The sequence below is a fragment of the Danio aesculapii genome, chromosome 5, assembly GCF_903798145.1.
Source record: "Danio aesculapii chromosome 5, fDanAes4.1, whole genome shotgun sequence".
Taxonomy (NCBI): Eukaryota; Metazoa; Chordata; class Actinopteri; order Cypriniformes; family Danionidae; genus Danio; species Danio aesculapii.
In genome coordinates this window covers 20,877,501-20,885,446 of record NC_079439.1, presented here as the reverse complement: position 1 = coordinate 20,885,446, position 7,946 = coordinate 20,877,501, and the positions used below count along the sequence as shown (strand labels likewise).

General features: G+C 33.4%; 1 protein-coding gene across 1 annotated transcript in view; it reads left to right on the top strand.

The window, feature by feature from the left end:
* Nucleotides 1-3,869: 3,869 nt before the first annotated feature.
* The window catches only part of trpv4 (transient receptor potential cation channel, subfamily V, member 4), a 60,587-nt gene continuing 56,510 nt past the window's right edge, over nt 3,870-7,946 (top strand). Inside the window, exon 1 of the mRNA XM_056457520.1 lies at nt 3,870-4,135. The gene's annotated coding sequence lies outside the window, so the exon portion shown is untranslated. The remainder of the gene's footprint in view (nt 4,136-7,946) is intronic.

Genomic DNA, 7,946 nt, shown 5'->3' with positions numbered 1-7,946 from the left:
CCTAACCTACCTAATCCCTAACCCCAACCTCAAAAGCATTCAAATACTGTCTTGGTAGCATAATCTGACAGGTAGGATAAAATGTCAGGACATCAGTTTCCCACACAGTCCAAAGACATGCGCTATAGGTGAATTGAATGAAGTAAATTGCCCATAGTGTATGAGTGTGTGTGTGAATGCAAGAGTGTGTATGGGCTGGAAAGGCATCCGCTGCGTAAAACATATGCCAGAGTAGTTGGCGGTTCTTTCCACTGTGGCGACCCCTGATAAATAAGGGACTAAGCCGAAGGAAAATGAATGAAGGAATATTTGTTCAAACTATTTATTTGAAAATAAGTACATCCTTTTTTAAAGTGACTCAATATTATATTACTTAAATTACTTTTAAAAGTAACTTTACCCATTGGTTTACACTGGTATGGAAGGGATGTGTATGTGTTTTTTAAGCAAACAAGTACAGTTTGAAAATGAGGGTTTTAATTATACTTATTTACCAAAATAAGAGTCTACAGATTCTGTAACCATAACCAAAAATCTGACTTTTTTTCTGTTGTTTGATTGGTTTAAATTTGAATTCTGTTTTATGAGGAAAAAATACTTGAATTTGAGGAAATATTGTGAAAACAGCGACACTGAAGCCATGCTACACTGTAAAAATATCCATATTTTCCGTATTTTGTGATTCACAAGTGTTTATTTTTAGTTTATTTAAGTGTTCATTTATTTACTATTGTGAATTGCGTTATGGGACCTTGAGCTCTGCTCTGTTGACTTTTGATGTTGAAAATTCAACTCTACAGTTTAACAAAGTGACTTTTAGGGACATTTTAGCATTTTGAAATAATAAGAAGTAACATATAGAGAGAAATTAGTCTGTAAAATAACAGAAAATGTACTCAAAGTTTATTACAAGGTTTCTGTACTGTAATATACAACACTAACCCAGACAATAAATCACTTTAAACTATTAAAAATGTTAATACAAGTCACTGTTTCAAACTTTTCAAGGTTAAACGTTGCTGGAGGAAAGATCAAGATCCCATAATGCAATTCAAAAGAATAAATAAACGGGGGAAAATAAAACATTAATCACAAAATACAGACAACTTCTAATTTACAGATGAAACATATAATTAGAAAACAAATGTACTAAACATTCTGTTATGATGACAGAGATGACTAAAAATCCTCTGATTTTTTGGTTTTCAATTTGTCAAATGATCAAAGGTTACAGTCATTAAATGGGTTTTTAGAAATAAATAAGTGAATTTATATGAATGATTCGTTCTTTATTCCAGTTGATTGTGTTTTATAGCTTTTTTTTAACTCCCCCAAACAACATTTCAGTTTCATCGCTGTGCACTGGAGATGTTATTTCATGTGTTTTTTTTTTTTTTGTTCTTGTTGTGAACTGACTTCATGTCAACTTAATTTATTCTGAAATGAGTGATTTTTGTCATGAGTAAATATCTCACTGGCACAGAGGACAAAACTGAAGCACTCCATCATGATGTGGACTCGTGTGACTGATGCATTCTGGTGCTGTTTTGCTCCTCCACTGTAATTTATTATCTCAACGTGTCTTAATTGATCATAGTTATGCATAGTCTCTTTTAAATCTCATTAAAGTATGTCCTTGCTTAAGTGGGTTTGTTGTGTACTTTCTTGTGGCTGTGCTAAAAAGTATAACCGTGATCAAACCGGTGTGTAAAAGGTACATAAAATAACCACTAATTAATTATTTTTTTAATCAATTAAGCAAAGTTTGTGATCTGACCTGCCAACCATATATTTCTTTCTTGATGACAAAATCAGTTTAATAGCTAGACCAGGGGCGTCCAAACTCAGTCCTGGAGGGCCGGTGTCCTGCATAGTTTAGCTCCAAGTTAGTTTCCAAGTTTCTATTATACCTAAACAGCTTGATTAGCTGGTTCAAGTGTGTTTAACTGGGGTTGGAAAAAAATATGCAGGACAGCGGCCTTCCAGGACCAAGTTTGGACACCCCTGAGCTAGTCTTTATTTATTTATTTTGCTGTAATTTTATTTGAATATCAGTGTTTATTTTAGATTTAGCCAGTTGAAACTGTTTTGTGATCAGTCTAATTAAGTGTTTTGAAAGTTGTGATATGACAATCAATTTTATTGAATATTACAGTATTTTATGTCTGTTAATTAGGGTTTTAAATTATAAAAGTCATAGATTTTTATTTATTCTTTATTTTTGTAATGTTAATGGGATGCTGACAACGGTGTGCAGATCCAAACGCAGGTTTATTAAACAGAAATGGTCAGGCAAGCAATGGTCAACACAGGGGCAAACAGATGTACACAGCAAATCCGGAGTCGTAGTCAAATATCAGTCGAGTGGTCAGAAGGCAGGCAGCAGTGCAAGGCAAGGCAAGGCAAGGGCGTCGGAATGTTCGCAATATACAAGACTCAGCCCTGATGCGTGTGTGTGCACTGTATAAATAGTCCTAGTAATCAGTTCATGAGCAGCTCCCAGGCAAGAGTGTGTAATCTACTGAATGAGGAACAGGTACATGTGAGCAGTGCATGACTGGAACTTGTAGTCCATCGCGGATTTGTAATCCGTTAGTGATCCCAGGTAATACCAGGTAATTTTGGCCAAATGTCCAAAAATAAAAAAAAGGTTTTTATTTTTATTTTTTGTTTCATTTTGAAGTAAAAAAAACATTTAATATATAAACAACAATACAAAATTATAATAACAAAAAAAAAATTAGGTAAGGTGAAGGTTTCTAGTGTTGTTGATGTTATATTTAAGAAGGATTTTATTTCATATTTCCATGAGATTGCACATTTAAAAAAAAGTCTTAGAGAGAAATAATGAAATGTACATTAATATTGTTGTTGTTATGATATATCTTTGCTAAAAATATGGACAATTAGAAATATAAATTTTCACGTGTCCTAGAATAATGTTACTGCTCAGACAGATCTCTGGTATTTGAGTTTTTTTTGTTATCGGTGGTTATTTAAATATTAAATGATATGATAATAAAATAATAAAAAATGGAATAAAATAATAGTTAAAATATTACATATGCATTGCTATAGTATCATAATAAATATATAATAATGATACCAAATGCATTTAATAAATTCCATAAAAGTTTATAAAGGAGCAAATTTACATCTATTTTATTCTTTGCAATCTAATTCAAATTTTGCCATAACTAAATTAGCCAAATTTTTAATTCCTACATGCAATATCATTCGACACATGCTAAACTTATACTTAAATATTTTGCATTTTTATCTTCTTTCTCTCCATGATAACTTTAGAGGAAAATAAGATTACATGTGGGCCTATATTTCATACTATTGGTGCGCCTTTCCTTTAGATGAACACCAGAGGGCGCCGTTTCCAATTTTTCGCTGCCTGTAGCCGCTCCATAAAGTTCAGCGGTTTCATGTAAATTAGCCAAACCGGTTTTACCTGTTATGATACTTGTATTATTTTTCACAATACATGTGGTTGCGTGTTTGTATAAATATCATGAAATAATGTTATATTACCTAAACTGTATGGCACGCACAACTACATTTCCGTTATATACTTGTATTCACTTTAAGGACAGCAAAGACATGAAAACGTGCAAAGACAGCTTTAGCGCGTTAGGATAACATATTACGCAAGAAGTTTTTTGTTATAGAGCCAATTCTAAGATGTTCCCCAGCGTTAAAATGAGGAAAGTATATGTATTTAGTTAGAACTTGTAGAAAACAGTTTGTTTGCACGACAGAAGCTCTGAAGTTGATTAGTTTGCCTAAGGCTTTAGAAGTAAAAATATCTCGTCAGACGGGGCTACAACAAGTCCTCAAGAGTAAAACCTGAGCTCAGTCTCTGTCTAAATGAATTGGTAGTCTAGTCCACACCCATACTGCTCCTCTCTCCAGGTCTACGTTCAGTGGGCGGTGTGAAAATCAAAACTCCACATTTGTCCACATTCTCTAGTTGAAAAATGAAGACTTTTACAAAGTTTCCTAAAGAGCTGTACGGATACCACTTGAACTATGAGTGTGCTAATCCGACCTCGTAAACGGAATAACTAACTATTTTACTCATTCTACGAGAAAAAAGAAACGTCTAACAGGACTTTTGTCTGTATTGGTAAGTGAATTTTACTGTGAGTTTTAAGTGTTGGATGAGTAAAAGCGTTTAAATCCACGTAGAACAGTTAAGAAAAAAAGTTTAAACAGTTTAAAATCACGTTAAACCATTTCTTCTGAACACTTGTTTGTGCAGCTACTTATTTTGCGTTTCACCAAGGGGTGTATTTTTGACATTTTAGCATTTCACCCTCATTATCTTTCATAATTCTAATTTACACTATGAAGGCACAAAAAGCACTGTGGATGAAGGGCAACATTTTTCATTGAAACCCATGATTTAATTCCTGTGTCACCATCAACACAATCTTTGCTAACAGGCTTTCATATTGAGGTAAAGTTGGGTATATTGGATCAGTGACAACTTGTGACTTACTGTACATTGAAAATTCGGTTTGAAGAACATGTAAGTATGACTTCAAAACAGCATTAGCACCATTTAATTAATAGTCAGTAGTTGCTAATATCATTTACCTATTTAGAATTTGCAACTAACACTTTTCTGAAATCATATAATTAAGAAGAATGTCCGAATGTAAAACCAACTTTACCTCAGTGGCTTTAATTTAGTTGTCAAGGCATCAAAATTAGCCTATATCTATAAAATAATAATAAGATAAATAACTGATTACTCTTTTGTGATCTTTAATAAATCAAAACCTCTGGTACTATAATTGGCACTGATCATGGTTAAGCAATCCAGAATCAATATATGAAATTTATATATATATATATATATATATATATATATATATATATATATATATATATATATATATATATATATATATATATAGACTCTGGATTGCTTAACCATGATCAGTGCCAATTATAGTACCAGAGGTTTTGATTTATTAAAGATAAATTAATATTATGTATTATAATATAATGTGTGTGTGTGTATATATATATATATATATATATATATATATATATATACATATATATATATATATATATACATATATATATACATATATACATATATATATACATATATACATATATATATACATATATACATATATATATACATATATATATACATATATACATATATATATACATATATACATATATATATACATATATATACATATATATATATATATACATATAGACATATATACATATATACATACATAAGACAGTGCAGAAAAGCTGAGCGTATGTGGAGAAAGACGAAACTAGTAGTCCATTATAATATCTATAGAGACAGTCTTCGTGCTTTTAATATGGAACTAAAAACTGCTAGGCAGACTTTCTTCTCAAGCCTTATAAACAGCAACGTAAACATTGCTCGTAAACTCTTTGCAACGATAGAGAAACTCACAACCCCCCCAGTCGGATTCCCAGTGAGCTACTCTCTGAAAGCAAATGTAATGAGTTTGCTCATTTCTTTACTGACAAGATCAATAATATCAGAAAGGCAATCAGCTCATCCAATCAGCCAAGTTGTGTCGAAGTCAGACTAGCTCAACCACAACTTAAGAAATCAGACATTATGTTCGATTTCATGGCAATTAATGGCAAAATCTTAGAAGAGATCGTGCAAGTTATGAAAACATCAACCTGCAGTCTTGACACGCTCCCCACATCATTCTTTAAAACGGTGTTTACCTGTTTAGAAATGGATCTTCTAAAAGTGGTAAATGTCTCACTTCTCTCAGGGATTTTTCCTAACTCACTTAAAACTGCAGTTGTTAAACCCCTCTTGAAGAAGAGCAACCTAGATAACACCATATTGAGCAATTACAGGCCCATCTCAAATCTCCCTTTCATTGGCAAAATCATTGAAAAAGTTGTTTTTAACCAGATTAACAAGTTCCTAAACTTCAAGGGGTGTTTAGACAATTATCAATCTGGTTTCAGACCACATCACAGTACAGAGAGCGCCCTTATAAAGATAATCAATGACATCCGCCTAAATACAGATTCAGGCAAACTAACAGTGCTGGTACTGCTCGATTTCAGTGCCGCATTTGACACTGTCGATCACAGCATACTTCTGGATAGGCTGGAAAACTGGGTTGGGCTGTCTGGGACGGTCCTCAAATGGTTCAGATCTTACCTTGAAGGAAGAGGTTACTATGTCAGTATAGGTGACCATAGGTCGAGGTGGACACCCATGACATAATGAGAAAAAACCAAATCTCCTGTCACAGCTATGCTGATGACACTCAGATCTACCTAGCCTTACTGCCTAATGACTACAGCCCCATTGACACCCTCTGCCAATGCATTGATGAAATTAACAATTGGATGTGCCAAAACTTTCTTCAGTTAAACAAAGAGAAAACTGAAGTGATTGCGTTTGGGAACAGAGATGAGCTTCTCAAGGTGAATGCGTACCTTGGCTTTAAGGGTCAAACAACAAAAAATAAGGTCAAAAATCTTGGTGTGACTCTGGAGTCAGATCTGAGTTTTAATAGTCATATCAAAGCAGTTAGTAAATCAGCATACTATCATCTCAAAAACATTGCAAGAATTAGATGCTTTGTTTCCAGTGAAGACTTAGAGAAACTTGTTCATGCTTTTATCAGCAGCAGAGTGGATTACTGTAATGGCCTCCTCACTGGCCTTCCCAAAAAGACAGTCAGACAGTTGCAGCTCATCCAGAACGCTGCGGCCAGAATTCTGACCAGAACCAGGAAATCAGAGCACATCACACCTGTCCTCAGGTCTTTACACTGGCTCCCAGTTACATTCAGAATAGATTTTAAAGTATTATTACTAGTCTATAAATCACAAAATGGCCTAGGACCTCAATACATTACAGATATGCTCACTGAATACAAACCTAACAGATCACTCAGATCTTTAGGATCAAATAGATTAGAAATCCCAAGAGTTCAGTCAAAGCAGGGTAAATCGGCTTTCAGCTACTACACCCCTGGCTGCTGGAATCAGCTTCCAGAAATGATCAGATGTGCTCCAACATTAGGCACGTTCAAATCAAGACTGAAAACACATCTGTTTAGCTGTGCCTTTACTGAATGAGCACTGTGCTGCGTCCGACAGATCGAACTACTATGTTTTTCTCTTCTTTTTAATTCTTTTATAACACATTTTATCAGCTTTTATTTTATTTTATTTCTATTTTTACCATTTCTATTATTTGTTTTTTATTTCTCTTATACTTGTTTCTTTTATTCCTGTTTATGTAAAGCACTTTGAATTGCCACTGTGTATGAAATGTGCTATAAATAAACTTGCCTTGCCTTGCCTTGCTATATATATATATATATATATATATATATATATATATATATATATATATATATATATATATATATATATATATATATATATATATATATATATATATATATATATATATATATATACAGGTTGGATATTGGTTCCATAAGCACTGGAAAACAATTTAAAAAATGTTGAACCACAACTCATAAAGAACAGGACAAAACAAAAATAAATGTGCCAAAGTCCCTTCTGCCCCACCACATCTGTCATTTAGGAGGTACAGAGGGCAATATTTTACTTAATCTGGTTTTAGAGAAGTAAAGGAAATGTAAAACTTTCTTCTCAAAGTTAAAAGTCTATCAGATCTCACATGAGCTAAGAACTGTTTGGACAGTCCGCAGAACCAGCACTGGACACTCTCTGAATCATCATGTTTTCCCACAACCTCATCTCTAGTGAGATCACAGCTGTTTGGCTCTTTGGAGACCCTGTGACATAAAAAAGGAAGTCCACATCATCCTCTGGGGCTACGGAGATGGAGTCATTTCCAGCTGTCATCTAATGCTGTTTATGTAGATAGGCTTGATATTTTCTCCATCTGTTATATT